Below are 23,999 nucleotides of genomic sequence, written 5' to 3' on the forward strand. Positions count from 1 at the left end.
AGGACAGCTTGTCTGCCATCAGGTCCCAACTAATGGCGGCAGGTCCCAATCCACAAACAATAGACGGATATGTGGGATCATATGTGGGATCATCTGCCCATCTTTGGTTAGCCTTTCTTGTTCTGGGAGGTTCCTTTTATATATTTTTTATTCTTTACATATTACGGCGAGGAAAAAAAAACAACCTAAGACATGTACACATTTCTTTTTTAGGTAAATATGAAACAGTGCATGTTAAGTTTTTGTAGCTATTTTATCCAGCAGGTGACGTTTTAGGGCTTGTTCACACTAGACTAAATTTGTAACTGGTAACAAACACTCCTATAGCCTTAATATGGGTGTTAGACTGGCGTTTTACAAGTGTTAAAAACACTCCCCAAACGCCCTATGTGCAGTTTTGAAGCCTTTTATAAGCATTTTACAAGCAATAAAACCTCACCGCAAATACCTACAATAAACTGTAATGTTATTAACCTCCCTGGCGGTATTCCCGAATGTAGCTCGGGTAAAGTTTCAGTACCAAAAGCGGTAACCCCGAGCTACACTCGGGCTTACCATGCAGCATTGCATAGGGAGTCCCTGCAGCGCTTAGCTTTTCCTTCGCTCCTGCGTCCCCTGCAGCGTCCCCGGCCATCTCCTCCGGCCGATGCCTGCATCTGGCTTCCGTGTTCCGGTCCGGTCGGGACGTACGGGCGTTTGAAGATTTAAAAAAAATGACTTTTTTTTAAAACGATTATTTCATAGCAAAACATTCCTGTATCAAAGCATTTCACATACATTTTGTCCTGAGTGCTTTGTCCGGCGCCCTGCCTGCATTTTTACTGTTCTTTCTGCCTGGAAACTTAGAAATGTCCATGGCGTCCAAAAAGCGTCCCTTTAGGTCAAAATCAGTTTTAGACCAGCTAGAGAACAGCGATAGTAAATCAGAACCACTTGCAGAATTGAGTGATAATGATTTGTGGGGGAAATTCGTCATCAGACACTGAAAACGACTTTGCGACTTTGCTTAGCGATGTGCGAACTTGGCGCTATATTTCAAATTTCAGTGTTTTTGGTTTGATTATATTATTGAATTAAATTTATTATTAATATATTATTATTTTTTATGAGTATTTATTAAATTATAATTTATGATTTTGTGTTTCAAGTTTTATCATATCTGGAATGCTTACTAGACTCTTGTTCGGACAGATTTCAGGGAGTTATTCCTAAATTACAGGCCTACAATAAAAAATACATATTTCCATGCAAAAAAAGTGCAATATAGTGAATACATTCTAGCGTTCGTGACTGCATATATCAATGCAATTATATTAATTATATTATATTAAGTCAATAATATTCATCCAGCGTATTTCATTCATAAAAACGTCCTTAAGTAGATTATGTGCAAAATCGCCAAGTGCAGAGTGTGAATGTGTGAATAGTCACATATGGAATCCACCACCTTGGACAGATGTACACTCACCAGAAAATATACAATATATGGCGTATATCATATCATGTCACATCTGGAGGTGCATTGGCAGCCGAGGGGTTAATCCTGCTGTATCATCCAGGTGTAGATGGAATAGGAATCCCTTGTCCTAGGGAAATATCTCTGATCCCTCCTGCAGTTTTCTGCAGACAGCCTGTGGTGGGTGGGGTCTGCTGGGTTGTTTGAAGACTTCTCAGCAGTCTGTTGTTATAAGCCTGTTGTTTATAGAGCTCCATAGCTCAAGCTGAAATTTGCATATAGAACCTAATGGCACACCCCAATGACTCATCCTTTTTGGACGGCTCAGATTGACGTTTTAATCAGACAAAGCCAGCCATGAAGTAGGCTGCTATTGCTTTGCTACCTCTTTGGTAACCCCTAGGGCTTGATATACTAAAACTGGAGAGTGCAAAATCTGGTGCAGCTCTGCAGAGAAACCAACCAGCTTCCAGGTTTTATTGTCAAATTTTTATTGAATAAGCTGAAGTTAGAAGCTGCTTGGCTACTCTGCACAGCTGCACCAGGTTTCACACTCTTAAGTTTTAGTAAATCACCCCCCTGACCCCCGGTTCACATCTATGCGGCCATGCGGGCCACATTTTGCTCAGGCACCAGAGCCCATTCATTTGAATGGACTCCCGTGCCCGTGACACGCAAGGAAAGAAGTCCCTGCACTTCTTCGGGAAACGCAGCCCGCATGGGAACCTCGGTTCCCAGTACGGTTGCATTTTTCAGTGCGGGTGGCGTGCCATTAGAATTAATGGCAACTGCCCGCGGGTTCGCATTCCTCTGTGCGGGTGGTGCAGCTGCATAGATTTTCGTGCATATCCGCAGCGGCACCCCCCGCATAGATGTGAACCTAGGGTTATGTCCTGGGAATTAAGATTTATTTTGTAAATCAAAAATTATACATAGACAGAAGAGCATTAATTGGAAAAAAAATTAAATTGATGCAAAACCCTTATTTTCCTATAGTTAAGATGGATTACAGCAATCAGACCACACACAATCAAGCCCCCCAACATATATATGCAATTGGGCTACAAACAGAAAATTATTTTTTTTTTTTTCTTTGGAATTGCTGAAAAAATAACTGTTAGAAATAACCTTTTGTGAAGGTTCAAATAAATGGAAAATGGTTTAACCTGACAGAATGTATTCTATATGTGTTTCACAGAAAGAAGAAGGAACATTTCTCTTAGGAGTGTACACAGAACACAGTGGAAAGATATGTCAATACAAAGAGGAATAAAAAAAGATTGTATATATCCTTAGCTGAACTCCTCATACACCATGACACCCAGGCAAGTTTTCTTCTGCTCTGAAATAAAGTTAAAGAAGAATTCTGGCTCATACTGAATCCCCAGATTCCGCAACTATCATGTTTTGATGAAGTGTGTAGCGTTTGTGCAGCCTATTCAAAATGTAACTAAGCACAAGAAAAAAATAGTCTTGCACTTTTGTATTTATACTTATTTTTTTTAAATATAATCTTCATTTTTCCTTATTAACTGTACACACAGAAAACATAAAAAAAAAATACATATTGCAAAAAATAAAAAAAATAAAAAATAAAAAGTAAGCTAGAGAGAGTTCCTAACAGCGCTGGGGCACAGGACTCACAGATTTACAGGGGGGTCACTGGATGCAGGTTGCAAGCAAGGGTGTGATGAAACACTGAAGGGAGATGTGGAGAAGTGCGTGGGTGTAAGGCAGTGGTTCTCAACCTTCCTAATGCCGCGACCCTTTAATACAGTTCCTCATGTTGTGGTGACCCCCAACCATAAAATTATTTACCCAGTAATTATAATTCATGAGTGTCGTTTTACCTCCAATACTGCTGCTTTCAACACAGTAGCTGCTTTTAACAGAGTAACTGCTTTCAACACAGCAGCTGCTTTCTACAGAGTAGCTGCTCTTTACACATCGGAAATATGTGTTTTCTCATGGTCTTAGGGGACCCCTGTGAAAGGGTCGTTCGACCCCCAAAGGTGTCGCGACCCACAGGTTGAGAACCACTGGTGTAAGGGCTCTTTCAGATGGGTGGCTAGGGGGCTGTAAAGTTGGTCTGCTCAGCTGTGGTTTTATGCCACCCCCAGGGGCGGACTGACCATTTGGAAATTTGGGCACTGCCCGAGGGCCTGGGGTCAGTAGGGGGCCCCATGAGATGCCCCTGTTACCTTTTTCATAGGCTTTTTTGAGTTTGGGCAAGGACACAGGGGCCCCATGATCCCCTATTGCCCGGGGGCCCCATGAGTTTTCAGTCCGCCCCTGGCCACCCCCCCCCCCCGAACTGTCACTATGCAGCCCTACAGGGCTGTACACATTGCATGGCTGCAATGCTATGCTTTGTGCATGCAGCATTTTTACCTTGGGGTGCAGAATTTGACAAACACCACCACTTGTCAAACGCGCTCATTGAAATCAATGGGGGCAGTGCTGCAACCACGTGAAATGCACATGATTGTGGTGCAGTTGTGCTGCATTACTGGATTAAAACAGGCAACATAACGTTTCCTCGCTGACTTTTAAATGCCCTCTGAAAAGCGATCTGAACATGGATCACTCTTCAGAGCACAGCACACTTCACCGTGAGTGTGAACGAGGTATCAGCATAGTGGCTGGATGAAGCACTTAGGAAATCACACAGGTGTTAAAGGGTAGTTACTGGCAGGTCCCAGAGACAATGCTGGAATCACACAGGAAATGAACAAGTCCTGCAGGATGAAAGGATTACAATGCAGTAGATAACACAGTTCACAGAGTTAGGAGAGACAGGATGATGAATGGACAGTGGAGAGGACAGGGAACAGGGCTGGTGACAGGTTGGGGTATACAAGGATCACAGGTGTCAGTACAGGCTAGGATACACTGGCAGACAGGGCTGAACGGACACTGAGAACACCGGAGGTCACTGGGAGACACTGATAGATCACTGGGGAAGACAGGGACTCCAGATCCTAGCTTGTGGATATGCCACCCAAACACTGAGCAATCCATGTACTAGTGCCCCCTAAATGATTGGCTGCAACACCAAGTAGACTGCACACAGAGGGGAAGACCTGGAGCTGGAGCGAGGAACAGGTGAGTGTCACACTGTGCAGAGAGCAGAGCAGTGGGAGGGGCCTAGTAGATCCACCTACTACAAGCTTCCTGCAGAAAACTACAGGAGGGGCGGAGACAAGACCAGTCACCTTGCACACAGAAAGAGAGCAGCTGTGACTGGTCTTAGTACAGGAGGTTCCTGCACAAGGACAAAGATTACACTGGATTACAGCACAGATCTGGAAAAAAACACAAAGCACACCAAGATTTAAAGAAGACGTCTTACTTCAATTTTTGTTAATGTATTCTGTACCCCGGGGGGACAAAGTTCATGTAATTCATTGTCCCATCTTCCTGTGGGCTGTCTAAGGCAAGCTGTGAGGTGTGCTAGGACGCACACACGCAAACACAGCAGAGAGGGCTGCTTTGACAGATGGCACTTATCTCCATCTTTAAGGGTGGGTTGGGGAGGCTTGTCAGCTAAAATGTCCTAGGCAAGCTGGGAAGGGCTTGGAGATGGAGAAAAGTGCCATCTGTCAAAGCAGCCATCTCCTTGCTAGCTGCGTTATTGGACAGCCATGAGAGGGGAAGAGGGTGCCCTGCCCAGCCATGTAGCTAGCCTTAGATAGCACCTAGGAAGATGGCACAAAGCTCTACACCAGTGGACTCTAAACTGCGGCCCGAGGGCCACATGTGGCCCTTTGCTTGCTTTTATCTGGCCCTTGGGGTACTATTTCATCCACTGATACTAACAATGGGGCATAATTCCCCCCACTGACACCAATGATGGGGCACAATTCCTTCGAATAACACCAACAATCGGGCACAATTTCTCCCAATGACACCAATAATGCGGCCCACTGACACCAATGATGGGGCATAATTCCCCCTACCGACACAAATGATGGGACACTATTCCTCCATATAACACCAATTATGAGGCACAATTTCTCCCAATTACACCAACGATGGGTCACAATTTCTCCCAATGACACTGCTGATGTGGCACAATTCCTCTCACTGACACCAATGATGTGGCACAATTCCCCCCACTGACACCAAAGATGGGGCTTTGTTTTTTGCTCCACTGACATTGGGACCTTTTTCTTCTCTCAAAGGTCACAGTCCAGCCCTCCTACAGTCTGAAGGACAGCAACCTGGCCCTTTGTCTAGAAAGTTTGGAGACCCCTGCTCTACATTTACTTGGCTCCTGAGGAACAGAACTCATTAATAGAAAGTGAGACTTAACCCCTTCCCTCCTGCGCCTCCCAACCCTTTAGGAGGTTTCAGATGCTGGGGGGGAAGGGGTGGGCTTTCTGTTCATGTGACCGCCATGATTGGCTGTCACAAACGTCACATGATCGGAAAGCTCCCGATCGCAAGATAGAGATTGGGAGCTTTCTGTTACCCGCCGGTAACTGGCGGGAACACGGTTTTGCCGCAGCATTGTTTACATTTTGGTACGCATATATGTGGCCTCTCGGAGTTAAGGCCCACACGTCCATAGGCCGCATATATGCATACGGGTGAGAAGAGGTGAAGTAAAACACACATGCCTCTTGTATGAAGACATTTGCTTATCCTGGAGTTCAGCTTTAAAGAAATGCAGTGCTGATGTGTGTGTGTGGGGGGGGGGGGTGCAGTGCAGTGCTGATGTGTGTGTGTGTGGGGGGGGGGTTCAATGCAGTGCTGATGTGTGTGTGTGTGGGGGGGAAACAGTGCTGTGCTGATGTGTGTGGGGGGTGCAGTGTGATGCTGATGTGTGTAGGAGTGCAGTGCAGTGCTGATGTGTGTGGGGGAGCAGTGCAGTGCTGATGTGTGTGGGAGTGCAGTGCAGTGCTGATGTGTGTGGGAGTGCAGTGAAGTGCTGATGTGTGTGGGAGTGCAGTGCAGTGCTGATGTGTGTGGCAGTGCAGTGCTGATGAGTGTGTGGGAGTGCAGTGCAGTGCTGATGTGTGTGGCAGTGCACTGCTGATGTGTGTGGGGGTGCAGTGTAGTGCTGATGTGTGTGGGGGTGCAGTGCAGTGCGGAGGCAATTACACTCAGCCTAGATGCAAATAATGGAACTTGTATTGAAGAAAAGAAAAAAATATTCACAACCAGGAACACTCACAGTTCCTACTCTCTACTTGTCTGGAACCTTTCCCTACTACTAAGGCTGTCCATGACAGATGGGTAACCTGTCCGTACATTACCCACATGCTGGATGCGCACCAAACCCCGGAGTCAGGGTTCTAAATAGACTCTGCCACATCTAAGATGGCTACCAGGGTCACATGGGCAGCCAGCATCCAACAGGATCGCTGCCTCACTGATCTAGGAAACTATTGAGCAGTGGTCTCCAAACTGCGGCCAGGGGGCCGAATGCTGCCCTTTGCTTGCCTTTGATGTATTATTCCTGCCACTGACACCAACAATGTGGCACTATTCCTCCCGGTGACACCAATAAGTGGGTACTATTTCTTCCTCTAATACCAAAGATGGGGCACTATTCCTCCCACTGACACCAATGATGAGGCACTATTCCTCCCACTGACACTAGTGATGGGACACTATTTCTTTCACTGACACCAAAGATGGGACACTATTCCTCCTACTGACACAAATGATGGGGCACTATTCCTCCCAAAGACACCAATGATGGGGCACTATTCCTCCCAAAGACACCAAAGATGGGACACTATTTATCCAACTGATACCAAAGATGGGGCAAAATTCCACCCACTGACACCAATGATGGGACACTATTTCTCCCACTGATACCAATGATGGGACACTATTCCTCCCACTGATACCAATGATGGGACATTATTCCTCCCACTGATACCAATGATGGGACATTATTCCTCCCACTGACACAAATGATGGGGCACTATTCCTCCCACTGACACCAATGATGGGACGCTATTCCTCCCACTGACACCAATGATGGGATGCTATTTCTCCCACTGATACCAATGATGGGACACTATTCCTTTCACTGACACCAAAGATGGGACACTATTCCTCCCACTGACACAAATGATGGGGCACTATTCCTCCCACTGATACCAATGATGGGGCGCTATTCCTCCCACTGACACCAAAGTTGGGACACTATTACTCCCAAAGACACCAATGATGGGGCGCTATTCCCTCCACTGACACCAAAGATGGGGCGCTATTCCCCCCACTGACACCAAAGATGGGACATTATTCCTTCCACTGATACCAAAGATGGGACATTATTCCTCCCACTGACACCAATGATGGGGCACTATTCCTCCCAGTGACACCAAAGATGGGACACTTTTCTTCTTACTGATATCAAAGATGGGGCAAAATTCCTCCCACTGACACCAATGATGGGGCACAATTGCTCCACTGATACCAATGATGGGGAACTATTCCTCCCCCTGACACCAAAGATGGGGCATTGTTTACTCCCACTGGTCACAATCCGGCCCCTCTAAAGTCTGAAGGACAGTAAGCTGACCCTTTGTGTAGAAAGTTTGGAGACCCCTGACATAGAGGAACCATGTTACTCCTGACTTCAGCTCCCTCTGCACTGCTGCTAGGTTGAGCGCCACCTGCAGTGGAGAAAACAAACTGCACCTGCCTCCATGTTGCCTATCCATAACCCATAGCAACCAAGACAAATGTTGGAACCTCCTTGACGGTGAGTTGCAGATGACTGCAGCGTGTACATTGCTCCTTGCCTTATTAAACAAGCCTGTAGACCTTCCATTGTTTCTGTAATTCCCCCTGAACACCAGGCACATTATCCAGTATCACTATAAATTTTTCCCAGTGCATTCATTAATCTGTTGACTCATGTGAAGTGCTTGCATTACCGGGTCTATTAGGCTAACAAGATGAATAAATGAGTAGCTATAAAACAAAGGTTGCTTTGTCTGCTTCACAGATCATTGATATTCATTCTCAACAGGATGTATCTTATTCTATTTTTGAGGGAAACAGATGATTTATTTTGGCAGTGCTGTATATGCTGATGATAGAAAACTACGACGGATGGTCAAGATGGAATTCAAATGTTCCGTTTGCCACAGAGAGACATTTTTGGAAAACAAGACATCGGGGAGGAACGATGGATGACTTTACTTAAATGGAGAAATGCATAAAGAGAACCTGTCACGGAACTGTGTACACCTAGTGTGCTGTATGTACTCGGAGCTCGGTCACTCCATGTCCATTTGAGCAGGGTTCCCCAAACATGATTAGAGTATGGGGCTGAACCCCAACCCCACTGAGGTCAGTGGGAGCCAAATGTTAAAAAACAGTAATGGCCATTTTCTAGACATGGGCTCCAAACTTTCTAAACAAAGGGCCAGTTTACTTTAGGGAAGGCCAGACTGTGGCCATTGGGAAAAAACAATGTTCAGTCGTTGGTGTCATTGAGAGGAATCGTGCCTCATCATTGATCTCTTTGGGCCCCATTGTTGGTGTTATTGGTAGAAATTTTGCCCCATCGGTGGTGTAATTAGGAAGAATTGTGTCCTATCTTTGTTGTCACTGGACTCCATTTTTGGTGTCATTGGGAGGAATTGTGCCCCATCATTGGCGTCATTGGGAGCAGTTGTGCCCCTTCATTGGTGTCAGTGGGGGGAATTATGCCCCATTGTTGGTATCAGTGGATGAAATAGTGCCCCATGGGCCAGATAACAGCAAGCAAAGGGTCACATCTGGCCCCGGGCTGCAGTTTGAAGACCACCGCTGATTTAGACATAATAAGAAAGGGACTTATCAAACAAATAGCATAGGGTGTTGGGCACTGCTATAGGTAACAAACACCATGGGACACCTTTCCAGAAGAAGCCTCAGTTGTCCTTCCCTTTGTTCCATTGATGGACATAGTCACGTGGCTGTACTGACCAATGAGTGTTCAAATTGCGAGCATTATGATGAATACTCATTTCAGGGTTATGTATTGTGGCGCAATGTCTACCTACATCAGCAGCATGGAGCATTATAGTCGATATGGGCAGTGGGGACCAGAGGGGTGGCAGGATATTTGGAGTTAAAATGATTCTAAAGGCTTGTTGTTGTTGTTTTTTCAGAAAACTTAACAAACATGTGTATTCTTACCTGCTGTGTGCAGCGGTTTTACACAGAGCAGCCCGAATCCTCCTCTTCATGGTGCCCCTGCCAGCGTTCCTTGCCCCTCTCTCCTTACGGGTGCCCCCACAGCAAGCAGCTTGCTATGGGGGCACCCGCTGCTCCATGTGTCCATTCTCACACGGCTCAGCCCTGCCCCTTCTCATTGGCTCACAGACTGTGATTGAAAGCAGTGATAGCCAATGACTCCTGCTTCTGTCTCAGCCAATGAGAAGTCCAGGGATAGCCGAGACTCCAGTGCACATCTCTGGATCGAGAGGGGGCTTAGGTGTTAGGGGGGAATGCTGCACACAGAAGGTTTTTTACCTTCATGCATAGAATACCTTGAGCCTTTACAACCACTTTAAAGTGATTGTAAACCCTTACATATACCTAGTGAGGTGACTGGCCTCAGGTGATAAACAAAGATTAAACAAATCCTCCTATATATGTTGTACCTGTTTATCTGCAGTGTTCTCTTCTCTGCATCCGTTCAAAGTGCTGAATTTATAAAGCTTGTCTGCGATTTCAGAAAAAAAGGGGGCGAAGAGCTGAAATTACACTCTACAGAGCTCAGTGAGGAGATATCTGAGAGCTGATTGGGTTAAGGGACACATCTCCTTCCACACAACTCACAGGAACAGAGTTGAGGCTGTCAATCTGCTGGAGGTCCCTCCCTTGTCATCATTTCCCTCTTGGTGTCAGGAAAACTTGTCAGAAGTGACTCATGTTGTCAGCAGAGGAAGGAAGCAGCAAACAGAAATGACACTTAAAGGAGAAGTACAAACAAAGCTCTTTGGGCTGTACTTCTCCTGCGGATCACAGGAGTGCAGTGGAGCTGACAGGGGAGAGATCTGTATTGTTCACATACAAACCTCTCCTCCCATCAGTGAAGCTCAGTGATTGCCGGGTGCCAGCGGAGAACCTCTGGCTAGGACCTGGTGATCGACAGCTGAAGCCGCCAATGGTGGTGCAGGTAGGGCGATTAGTGCAGCTGGCTATAGCCTGTAACATTGATCATTGTATTCTGATGCCGGGGCAGTCTCTCTGCTGTCCGAATACAATATCACAGCGGGAAGGATTCCCCCATCTACATCAAGTGTGTACATGGGGGAATCAGATCATTTTTGATCAGTTTATGAGCTGCTTTAGATCACCTTTTCATTTTTTCATGAAAAGGTAAATTTACCCTTTAACTATATGGTTCATTCTACTACAGTTTGCAAAATAAATCAACTCCAAGGAGTTTCAAGGGAAGTTGCAAATTGCAAGGATATTTTCCCTAGAGCTAGTGCCGTCACTAGGGTTGGTGTCATTTGGTGCGGTAAAACATGGTGTCAAAACTCCTGCGCACCCACCCAAACTGGCCCCTGTAAATGATATGTTCGGTACTGGCACGACGATCCGTGCACTGTCACAGATGGGGGTGACACCATCACAGTCAGATATCACTTCCTACTTGATGGTGTCACCCAGGGCTGTCATTAGAAATCATGGGGCCCCGTACTGAATACCTGACAGGCCCTCCCACGCCTTCCCCAAATTACCAAAATTACAATTTTGCTAAATTATTTTTACATTTAACTTTTTTTACAGTTTTAAAAATCATTTTTACAATTTATTTTGTACATTTAAATAAAGAACCACAGAAAAAATCAAATGGGACTTTACTGGTACAGAAAACAGACAACATTATATTATTGTGTAAAAACATGTTTATTGAAACATATCTTCCATAAATTTACCATAAAAACAGTATTTTAGCTAGTCAGCCCAATAGTATATAGCATTGTATGTCATGACATCAAAGTCCTCCTGAGGTCGACGCGTTTCGCTTATTAGCTTCCTCAGGACCCCGAAAGAGTTGGAGGCAAAGAAGTCCAATGCCTGAGCTGGAAGATACATATATGCATATATATACACAAAACATTAATTAAATAATTGTAATTATTACACAAACTTTACCTAAAGAAACCTTCTCCACAAACTCACATGTCAACATGAATGGTAATAAAGGGTAGCAGCATCCACACAGAGGTTAAAATGGTCATATTTCATCCAAAAACAGAAAAGGGGAGGAGAAAAGAAGAGGAGAAAAGGAGGGGAACAAAAAAATCCCAATATCACTGACAAAAGAGGCAGACAGCAAATCTATCCACGTGCTGATGTCAAACACGTGATATGTCCTGTGAACACTTTTTTTTCTGCTGTTTTGATATATGGCGGTCTGAATATGTATGGTTTTTTGTGATTTTTTTTTTTGTATGCATTTTTTGCATATATTTATATTTAAATTTTGATTATTTACAACTGTGTCTTCTTGGCCCATATCTTCTTGGGATATTTACTCATTTATCTGTGTTTGTTATTCTATTTTTCATTTATAATTTTTTCATAATTTTTTCACAATTCTTTTTATCCATTATTCTTTTTCTCTTTCTTTGTTTCTCCTTTTATTCCACTTCACTTTCTTTCTTTTTTTCTTTTCTCTCTTTCTTGTTGTTCGCTGAGATCACTACTTTAGATACAATGGTTTTATATGTTTTGTTACAATGTATCAGTAGGTGTATCCTCAGGATTCAGGAGTGCTGATTAGGACAGGCATTCTTTATTAACTAATACCTATATAAGACAGCACTCTTGTAGTTTTCTTTGTAATGTTTAAGCATGAGATCGTGTGAAACGCATTAACAAGTCCTGTATTCATGTCCTGGTGTTTTGTGTGTCCTATGGATCAATAAATACACACTATATTCATCCATCCTCTGGTGTGTGGCTGACCCTTCTTCCCATTGCATCGTGTGTGGTGATGAGCCAGAGCCTGCACCCGTTGTGGATTGATCTGGATTATTTGCCTGAGGGGTGTACCTCTGTTCTTTGTGCACACTTTCCACACAGCAGTCTAAACACAATAATACAGAGTCAGTGGGAACATCCACATTTCTCACCGTTCCATCAATACCACTCAACCTTAAATCAGTAGACTCATACCTGGTAATCCCAACATCAAGGTGGAGGTAGATAAAGTCCACCCACGAATAATAATTATGCACTATCACTAAATTGCTTGCCCAACAACTCTTCAGTGTCAGTCACCAGGATCATCCGCATATGGCTCCTATAATCACATAAATATGTGGTCATATTCAGTAAACAGTACTGTTCCCAGCTCCAACCACTCCAAACAACATGGTATGTGTCTTACCCAGGGGCGGACTGACAACTCATGGGGCCCCTGGGCAATAGGGGATCATGGGGCTCCTGTGTCCTTGCCCAAACTCAAAAAAGCCTATGAAAAAAGGTACCAGGGGCATCTCATGGGGCCCCCTACTGACCCCGGGCCCTCGGGCAGTGCCAGAGTTTCCAAATGGTCAGTCCGCCCCTGGTCTTACCTCCAGTACACTGTGTAGTGGCAACCGCTCTCTCTGTGCGTCCTTCCCCGCTGGCGCCAAAACAGTTTAAAAAAATGATAAATCTCACATTTGAGACAGAAAAAGGAATTGAGGACACAGATTTTCCAGGTCTGTTCTCTGTAAATTTTTGTTTTTAAAAATCTTACAAACAACATCATAAAAAAACATTTACATACTGTAAATACAGAATAACAGAAAAACAGTTCCGTTCTCTGTAGCCTCTGCTGCACTGAAGATGAATGAACAGACAGAGGCTCCTCTGCACCCATAAACTGAAGCATAGTATTCACAGTTTACTATGCTCAGTTATCAATGGATACAGGAGCGATCAATACTGATCGCTCACTGTGTCCAATTCAGAAAAGGAAGGGCCGGTAAATTTACCTTAGATTGTGCTTGATTGTATACACCTGTGGACATGGAGGTGAGAGAGAGAGGGGGGGGGAGAGAGAGGGGGGGAGAGAGGGGGGGGAGAGAGGGGGGGAGAGGGGGGGGAGAGGGGGGAGAGAGAGGAGGGGGAGAGAGAGGGGGGAGAGAGAGGGGGGGGAGGGGGGAGAGGGGAGGGGGAGAGGGGAGAGAGAGGGGGGAGAGAGAGGGGGGGAGAGGGGGGAGAGGGGAGAGAGAGGGGGGGGAGAGAGAGATTGATTGATTGATTGATTGATTGATTGATTGATTGCCCCTTGAGGGTTAGGGAGTGATGTGAATGAACAATGTATATGTAAAGCACTGCATACATTGACAGCACTATATAAGTACCTGTAATAAAGAAATAAGCTTCTCTGCTTCCTTTGTGCAAAAGCAACAAAAATTCGGAGGGGTCACATGATGGGTGATTTATAATGGGTCCATTTCAGTGTCTGGCTCTGAAAAAAACATGTTATTCTCTACCTTCTATATGTAATGTTGCCGGTAATTATTGCCATAAACAGACCAATAAACCCAGGGAGTCGTGTTTCCAGCTATTAAACGTTATTGTCTTAAGCCTTTGTTATTGCAATTGTTCCTTGGAAGGCTGACAATGCATTGTCTCTGCTGGTAAAGCCAACCTCATAAAGCAGAAGCAGAAATAGAGTCGCAGTCCTGTGATTGGCGGGTTTAGCGCTCGATCTTGTGCGGTCATCACTGCAGTCATAGGTTGACTCCCAGCTACATTAATCCTGCATCTCCTCTACACCAGAATCCCCAGACAGGGCAGTAATGCTATCTATCAGATGACTGAGGGCTCATTCACATTGTGTCTATTGAGCTGCATTTACCTGCAGAGATCAACGCAGGTTCAATGCAGGAGCAATTGTTTTCTATGTGCCTTGTGTACACTATCTATGTGTTCTGGTGAGCGCTGCATTAAAAAGCAGTATGTATGAATTCTAACGCAGTGCAATTCACCGCGTCGCATGTTACCACATAAATCTAAAAAAGAAGCAAACAGAAAATAGTTTACTTTATTTTAACCACTTTACAACTACGCAATAGCCGAATGACAGTTACAGCACGGTTCTCTGGTTCTGGGAGGGCGTCCTATGACATCCTTCCAGAACTCGCCCTCCACGCACCCCCAGCAGTGAGCACCCAGTGCTGTCTTCGATCGCTGTGTCCAATGGACACAGCTGACCACATGACATGGTAAAAGGCCAAACACAGCAGCGTTTTACTACTCTCACAGGAGACATCTGCACTGATAATCAGGGTACTGATTCAGTGCCCTGATTATCAGTGCAGCTTCAAAAGTGCCAACAGTGCTGCCCATCAGTGCCGCCCATCAATTCTGCCCAGCAGTGCCCAGCAGTTCCGCCCATTAGTGCCCATCAGTGCCACCCAGCAGTGCCGCCAGTCAGTGCTGTCAGTCTGTACCACCAGTCAGTGCCCTTCCGTGCTGCATAACCAGCAACTCTCACAGGAGACATCTGCACTGATAATCAGGGTACTGATTATCAGTGCCCTGAGAATCAGTTCAGCTTCAAAAGTGCCAACAGTGCTGCCCATCATTGCCCAGCAGTTCCATCCGTTAGTGCCCATCAGTGCCACCCAGCAGTGCCGCCAGTCAGTGCTGTCAGTCTGTACCACCAGTCAGTGCCCTTCAGTGCTGCATATCAGTGTCCATCAGTGCTGCATATCAGTGCTGTCCATCAGTGCCACCCATCAGTGCTGCCTATCAGTTCCCAGCAGTTCCATCCATCAGTGCCACCCAGCAGTGCCGCCAGTCAGTGCTGTCAGTCTGTACCACCAGTCAGTGCCCTTCAGTGCTGCCTATCAGTGCCCATCAGTGCTGCATATCAGTGCAGCATCATCAGTGCTTCCTCATCAATGCCCACCATTGCTTCCTCATTAGTGCCGCTTCATCAGTGCAGCCTCTCAGTGCCACCTCATCAGTGCCCATCAATGGTGCCTATCAGTGCAGCCTCAATGCACATCAGTGAAGGAGAAAAATTACCTGGTTGCAAAATTTTCATTTATAGCGCAAAATATAAAACACTCAGTATACCATTAAATACCAACAATAGAAAACTATTTTTGCATGAAAAAATTATAAAAATTTCATATGGGTACAGTGTTGCATGACCGCGCAATTGTCATTCAAAGTGCGACAGTGCTGAAAGCTGAAAATTGGCCTGGGCAGGAAGGGGGTGAAGGTGCCTGGTAGGCAAGTGGTTAACAACTAACAACGTATTGTACTGCCCCTCACCACCCCAACACAAAGTGCCCCAGAACGCATGTGTTGTAGCAGGCAGGCTATTGTGATCTATTCACACATTATCTGGCATCAGCATAAATGTACCCCAGTATCCAGGTTAGCAATAAGGAGCCAAAAATTTCATAAAGCACATGGTTGCTTCAATTTGTTCTACAGCACACTAAATCAAGTGCAATTTGAGTGTCTGTCTGTGAAAAGGAGGATTTCCAGTCCATCCAGTCCTGAGATTTGCACAGTTCTACCACTGAGCACAGTCCTGCCTGGCAGAAGAGGGGACCTGATCTTTTTCTATATCAGTTTCACGCTGACTTACAGGCAGAAGACATTAAAAAATATATATTTTTAGAAATATATATTTTTTAAATATATTCTTCAATTTTTTTAACATATTGTTCTGTCCCCACATGAAGGCGAATGAAGGTATATCTGATAATGGCTGTGTAACTTCCTACCTTCGTATCCAAGCAGTGGAGCAGACCGGACCGGCAGATGCTCAGGTTAGACGGATCCAAACGTATACACGGGAATGAAATCAGCGTGGGTTTATTTGGTCCAAAATACAGCGACAAACAGTGATACAATACTGTAATGTAGTAGAGGTATTGATGCTGTCCTGTGATATCTTTCCTGAGGCTAACTGCTGGTCAAAAACTGATGCCTTCACAAGCCCAGGGTATAGAATGCCCTGTCACACAGCTATATAGCAGATAAAATGGCTGCAGGAAGTGACCAGAACCAAGGCTTGCCTAAAACCACGCCCAGCAGAGAAAACACTTACTAGCTATAACAGAGGCATGCAGCATGCAAATTCTGGCCAGCAGATGGCAGCAACAGATCAAGACATAGAAACAAACATGGTGAAATAAGAATTGGTGATACAATGCACAGTTAAATACCAAATATGAGGGGAACAGCACACATATAAAAAGTCATCTTAACATATATTTTTACATATATTTGTAAATGTATTCCAATAATGGAGATTTGTATTATTAAAGACATACAGTATATTTGAAATGTATTTTTAAAAATATTCTTCATATATTTTGTAATAAAAACACATTCAACATTAGTATATATATATATATATATATATATATATATATATATATATATATATATTTATTTATTGAAATATATTTTGAAATATATTGAATATGGCCAAAATTGTAGCATTTCAAATATATGTCAATATATTTGGGAAGAAATATGTTAATTGAGATATTGATTAAAATCTTACTTTTCAAAAGGGGTGTATTCATTTATGCTGAGCACTGTACAACTACAAATTTTATTTTTATATATAGATCATAAAGTATATAAAAATAAATATAGCCACTATACAGTATGCCAAAATCACAGATATACTCGAGTGAGCATAATCTTCATACGAGGAAATCATTTTCATAACTATACTACAAAAAGAAAAAGTTTTTGTCAATAGGAAAAAAATAGACAGCACAATAATCAACATTAAAAAAAAAATAAAGAAAGGCAGGAAGAGATCAATGGAAAAATCATGAAATAATAATGGGAAACAAGTCATCATACACATTTAATTGTCTTGCACTCGGATTTGACTCCAGACACTATTGATTACTAACAAAGACTTTTTTTTAGGATTCAGATCAGCAGAGTTCTCTATGAAACTAAAGTGAGCCAAACCAGTGCGGGAACTGACCGGAAAGGTTTCGGCTGCATAAGAGCTTTTGGGGGGCCAAAGTATGTTCTTCTGCTATAGAACGTTCATAAAGTCACTGTGATGGTACTAAACCTCCATCAACACTTTCCTCTTTTGACCTTGCTACTACCAAAGAGGTCACTAAGGTTTTCTCAGAAGCCCGTCTCACTACCTGCCCCCTGGATCCTGTCCCCTCACATCTACTACGGTCCAGGGGCGGCACTGCCCGAGGGCCCGGGGTCAGTAGGGGGCCCCATGAAATGCCCCTGGTACCTATTATAGGCTTTTTTGGGTGTGCTTTGAATGTGGGCAAGGACACAGAGGCCCCATGATCCCCTATTGCCTGGGGGCCCCATGAGTTGTCAGTCCGCCCCTGCTAAGGTCACCCTCTTCTCCTGTCCTATGCTCCCTCACTCACATCTTCAATCTCTCCCTCTCTAACGGTGCCTTCCCCTCCCCTCTAAAGCATGCGCAGATCACTCCCATACTTAAAAAGCCCTCCCTGGACCCCACCAACCTGAACAACTTAAGACCCATCTCCCTGCTCCCATTTACCTCTAAACTCCTAGAACGCTTAGTCTACAATCACCTGAGCTCCTACCTCACCGACAACAACCTTCCTAATCCTTTACAGTCTGGCTTTCACTCACTACACTCCACTGAAAAGTCTACTAAAACTCACTAATGATCTACTAACTGCTAAAACCAATGGCCAATACTCCGTACTCTTACTACTTGACCTCTCTGCGGCTTTTGATACGGTTGACCATCCCCTCCTCCTCAAAAAACTCCACTCTCTTGGTCTCAGAGACTCTGCTCTCTCCGGGTTCTCCTCCTACCTATCGCAGCGCTCCTTCAGCGTTACCTATAATGCTGTCTCCTCTTCACTCCCTCTTTCTCTAGGGGTCCCTCAAGGTTCTGTCCTTGGACCCCTTCTCTTCTCTATCTACACCTCCTCCCTTGGTCACTTGATAAACTCCATTGGCTTTAAATACCATCTTTATGCTGATGACACATAAATCTATCTTTCTACTCCTCACCTCACCCCTTCAGTCTCCTCTCGCATTACTAACCTACGAAGTCACATATCGGCATGGATGTCACTCCACTTCCTCAAACTCAATCTTTCCAAAACCGAGCTCTTAGCAGGGGCAGACTGACCATTTGGAAACTCGGGCACTGCAGTAGGGGGTCCCATGAGATGCCCCTAGTACCTTTTTCATAGGCTTTTCTGAGTTTGGGCAAGGACACAGGGGCCCCATGATCCCCTATTGCCTGGGGGCCCCATGAGTTGTCAGTCCGCCCCTGGCTCTTAGTATTCCCCCCAGCCCGTGCCCCCTCCCATGACTTCTCCATCAAGATCAATAACACAATTAGCATTCCCTCCCCTCATGCCAGGGTACTAGGTGTAATCCTAGACTCCCATCAGTCCTTTCAGCCCCAAATCCAATCACTGTCTAAATCTTGTAGACTTCACCTCCACAACATCTCCAAGATACGGCCGTTCCTAACCTCGAAAACCACTAAGCAACTTATTCACTCCCTTGTTATATCACGCCTTGACTATTGTAACTCCCTCCTCATTGGCCGACCTGATCGCAGGCTATCCCCTCTCCAGTCCATCATGAATGTTGCTGCCAGACTCATTCACCTTACTAACCGTTCCATATCTGCCACCCCTCTCTGCCAATCCCTCCACTGGCTTCCCATTGCCCAACGGATAAAATTCAAAACATTAACAATAACGTATAAAGCCATTTATAACTCTGCCCCAAATTACATCACCAATCTTGTCTCCAAATATCACCCAAACCGTACTCTCCGCTCCACGCAAGACCTCCTACTCTCTAGCTCCCTTGTCTCCTCCTCCCATGCTCCTCTCCAGGACTTCTCCAGAGCTTCCCCCATCCTCTGGAACTCTCTACCCCAATTTAGCAGACTATCGCCTACTCTGCTCACTTTTAGGAGATCTCTGAAAACCTATCTCTTCAGGGAAGCCTATCCTGCCCTCAGTTAATAATGGAATCTTCTACTCTTCCAACCAGTCCATCCCCCACAGTTACTACATTTTGTACCACTAGCCCCTCCCTCATAGATTGTAAGCTCCAAGGAGCAGGGCCCTCCTTTCTCTCTTGTATTGAACTGTATTGTTGCTGTATTGTCTCCCGTTATATTGTAAAGCGCTGAGCAAACTGTTGGCGCTATATAAATCCTGCATAATAATAATAATAATGGTGCGAGCCCTTGCTACGTTGTGGCATTAGGAACGGGATGCAGAGATAAGACAGGATTATCAAAGTTTCAGTTTGTGAAGCCCTGACGTTTATTGTGAGCAGAGAAAACTGTGTTGTAAGTTTTTGTGAAGATATCAGTGTGCTCCAACCAGAAGGAGTGACTTGCTTGGGACATGAGACCCCATGTTGCGGGAACTTTTTGCCCATAAAACTGCGAAGGTCAGGAAAGCTGAGGTAACAAGAAACCAAAAAGGGCCCCTTGACCCCCACCCAGGGCCCCCCCACGGTGGCGGAACGCAAGGGGTCAGTTTCAAGTGACACCTTTGCAACCCTGATAGTTCTGCCACTGGTGTCAGTAGTTTTTTATTTTTATTTTATTATTTTTTATCATTTTATTTATGTATTTATTTATTTTTTTAAAACATTTTAGGAGGCATGTTGTGGGACTTTGGTGGGATATCAGGGGTCTAAGCAGACCTCTGATGTTTCACCTTTGAGACAGAAAAAGGAGATTAAGGAAACAGCCCTCAATCTCCATCTCTGCAGCCTCAGCTGCACAGAATAAGTCCTCAGGCACACTGGACATTTTTACAGCGGCTGTTTTTGGCTTTTGACATTTTTTTCTACAGCCAGTAAACTCCCCAGCATGTTATCCTATGTGTTCATGCACACATAGTCTGTAATCAACGTTTTCTGGCTGGAAAAATAACCCAGGACAAGTGGGCTTCTAGAGGAGTTTTTTTAGCTGTAAAAACGCTCTAATGCTGAAAAATGCTGCAAAATGCAGTAAAGCGTGGTAAACCAAGGTAAATCAGCGTTTTTGGACTTTTTTTTAACTAAAAAAACTAAAAAAAAATGCAAAAAAAGCGGCAAAACTCTGCTAAACACTGATACAAAAATGCAGAAAAACTCACATTTTTAACGTGACTTTACACAGCTAAAGTTACCAGCATTATTAAAACGCCCTGTGTGCATGGCGCCTAATAGACAGGAATAGCTCTGCACAGAGCTTCCCGCTCATTCACAAACAGAAGCATAGTAAACACTGTTTACTATGCCTCAGTTATGAATGAACAGAGTCAGTGATTGGTACAGATCACTGACTCTTTTCATTAAGACAAGGAAAGGGACGTTAAATAACAATTTACCAGCCCATTCCTCATTGTCTATCCTGATAAATCTCCCGCAGCAGCCAGTGGGAGAGGAAAGGGGGGAACTGAGCAGCACAGCAGGGGATGAATGGGTCTGGGGAAGTACACAGAAGTCCAATCACAGCTGGAGGTGGATAGGAAGGGCGGCAAGGTGGCATGTAGAGGAACCAATCCCCTCCATTTTCCTCCTGCAGCCGCACCTCCTATCCAGGTGTACAGGGAGTCACACGGGCCCCCTGGAGAATTGGGCCAGTTTGCAATTGCAACCCCTGCACTTACACCCCTGTGACTAGTGAGTCTGAGCTTCTGTGGGAGAACCATATCAGGAGGCCAAGAGTGGGCCTGTACAGCAAGGTACAAGGCTAATTGAGCCTGAAGAACCCATTGTTTGGGAGGCCAGTGCTAATAACAGCAGAGCTGCTGAAGTGTAGCCAGGTGGGCTGCAATCTTTTCTCCATCTATGGTTGCTGGAGAAGTACTCCTGCGTGGGCAACCAGTCTGAACTGAACTGTATGTTGGACTTTGTGCGTCAATAAAAGTGGGCAACTTGGCCCTTAATTAAGACTCAAAAACGTTCACCACTCTGATCACCCCGTATCACACCACTCATTGTATGAATGATGTCATTGTACAATCCTGCATCCTTCCATCAACACATTCAGCCTGGCTTCATAGCTATGCATCGCAATAATGCCTGTGAAGGGCTTATTCACAACACATGCATAACACATAAGCACTGGTTGTAATGTGCCGCTTCGCATACAGTATGTACCATGTGAGACACTCCTTTTTTTTCTTCTTTTTTTAATTCCTTCCTAATTCTATGTGCTGCAGCCTGTTGCAATAAATCCGATCATGCCGAAACGTGTTGCACTTTGATGTGAACTGAAGTCATAGGGCAAATTTTGTGCCCGGATGGTGTTCGGCATGTCAGCTCAACAGAAATGGTATGAAGGTGCGCCAAAGCCCCAGTGCATACATTACAATACACAGGGCCTTCCGATGCTCTGCATTTTACAAAACAATTCACGCAGGAGCAGGTTTTTTTTTTTTAATGCATGTTGAAGCTTATTAACCACTTACCTCCCTATTCTGACACTTACATGTGAAAATCATCATTTTTTTGCTAGAAAACCACTTGGATCCCCCAAACATTATAAATTATTTTAAGCAGAGGCCCTAGAGAATAAAATGCTGGGTGTTGCAATTTTTTTTTGTCATGCAGTATTTGTGCAGCAGTTTTTTGTTTTTAAATACAATTTAGTGAGTTTTAAATGCACAAAACTAAAATATAATATCAAATTGTTTGGTAAAATATAAAAGATGATTTTAAGTAAATAGATACCAAACATGTCACGCTTTAAAATTGTTCACACCTGTGCAACGGCGACAACAAGCCATTAAGGGTGGCAGGGGGGAGGGACAAATCCCCTCCCACTGCTTGTAAAAGTGATCCAGTGGCTAATTAGCTGCTAGGGTTGCTTTTACATGAAAGCTGACTGCTGGCTGGAAAAAACAATACCAGGATGATGTCTGTAGGCGCAGACATCATCCTGGTATAACCACTGCAACAGAAACAACACCGCCTGCGCTCAGGGACACAGTTCAAGGGTGGATGGATAGACCACTAAGGAAGTTTGTCCACCAATGGATCAAAGGTTGTGCAGTTCTTAACAAGGCTGGGGAAGCCCGACCAGTACTGCAAAGTGAAAACAAAAAGCGCACCAAACTTGTGCATTACCTCAATAAAAAACTGTGATTTTATTAAAATGAGGTTGTGCGCTGTCTTTTTGTTTTCACTTTGCAGAACCACTGCAGCTCAAGGATGTAAAGGGTGGCAAGTGGTTAAAGCGGTTTTAAAGGTTAATTTTTTTTGTAAGATAACAAATATGTCTATACTTACCTGCTGTGTGTAGTTGTTTTGCACAGAGCAGCCTGGATTCTCCTCTTCTCGGGTCCCCCGCAGGCTCTCTTGGCCCCTTCCTCCCGTCAGGTGCCCCCACAGCAAGCAGCTTGCTATGGGGGCACCCGCTCCTCCGTGTGTCCATTCACGTGGCTTGGCCCCGCCCGCTCTCTCCTCATTGGCTGACTGGCTGTGATTGACAGCAGAAGGCAGAGAAGAAAACAGAGACCCAGGACAGCCGAGGCTGTCATTCACATTTCTGGATCGTGATGAGGCTCAGGTAAGTATTGAGGGGGCGGAGGGCACTGCTGCACACAGGTTTTTTTCCTTCATGCATAGAATGCATGTAAGTAAAAAACCTTCAGCCTTTACAACCACTTTAAAGTATATCTCCACCCAAAAGTTTTTTTTTTCAGTTTTGGAAAGGGTAGGGGAGGATTGGAATATCTGTTAAAACGGAGTTCCAGCTCCCCACCTCCCCCCAAAAAAATATTCAAAAAATATAAATTCTGTAGCTGCTGTAGCTACTGACTTTTAATATTAGGGCACTTACCTGTCCAGGGATCCTGCGGTGTCCTCACCCTGAGCTGATTCTTCAAGCAGCTGTCAGGTGCTGGCGCCGCCATCTTGACTAAGGAAAACTGGCAGTGAAGCCTTGCAGCTTCACTGCTGATTTCCTACTACGCATGCGCAAAGTGTGCTGTGCTTTGTGAATGGGTCGCAGTCTTCTGTGACCTTGGAAGTGTCCCAGAGGGCTGCGGGGGGGCTTAAAATCCAGCCATGGCGAACTGAACTGGAAGTGGGAGAGGGTACCTGTCAAAACCATGTACCTGCTCCCCCCCAAAAAGGTGCCAAATGTGACAGCGGAGGGCGGGAGAAGGCAGACAAGCGGAGCTTCCACTTTTGGGTGGAACTCTGCTTTAACGTTTTTATTGCTGTCCGTTTCCCCACTTAGAAGATTCCCCCTTTCTACTTGTCTTGGTGACCATTCCTAATTTGGAACTGTCCCCTGAACAAGACTAGTAAGTAAATCTTCCTATGGGGACACTTGTTTCAGTGACAACGGTTCGACAGGGGTTCGTTTCACTTTCTTCTAACTTTCTGTTTTATCTACAGGATAGAAAATTTAAAAGAATTCCCCCGATGGGAACAGATGGCATAAAAAAGTTTGGCAGGGGTTTTAACCCTTCCAACAAAAGAAAAGAAATGCATGTTCATGTACACATTGGTGTAAATGGGCCATTAAAGCCATGGGTTGTGGGGCTGTCATCTATGTCTGGGTTTCACTAGCTAGTAAGCTATGGAGCTG

General features: G+C 44.8%; 1 long non-coding RNA gene across 1 annotated transcript; it reads right to left on the reverse strand.

The window, feature by feature from the left end:
- Positions 1–11,878: 11,878 nt before the first annotated feature.
- Positions 11,879–16,595, reverse strand: LOC149454106 (uncharacterized). Its single transcript, XR_016314372.1, has 3 exons — positions 16,174–16,595; positions 12,608–12,734; positions 11,879–12,518 (listed from the first exon to the last, which is right to left on the reverse strand). It is a non-coding gene; the product is annotated as an uncharacterized LOC149454106 (long non-coding RNA).
- Positions 16,596–23,999: the final 7,404 nt, after the last annotated feature.

The sequence above is a fragment of the Staurois parvus genome, unplaced genomic scaffold, assembly GCF_062004578.1.
Source record: "Staurois parvus isolate SC_StPar_1 unplaced genomic scaffold, SC_StPar_1.0 ptg000438l, whole genome shotgun sequence".
Lineage (NCBI taxonomy): Eukaryota > Metazoa > Chordata > Amphibia > Anura > Ranidae > Staurois > Staurois parvus.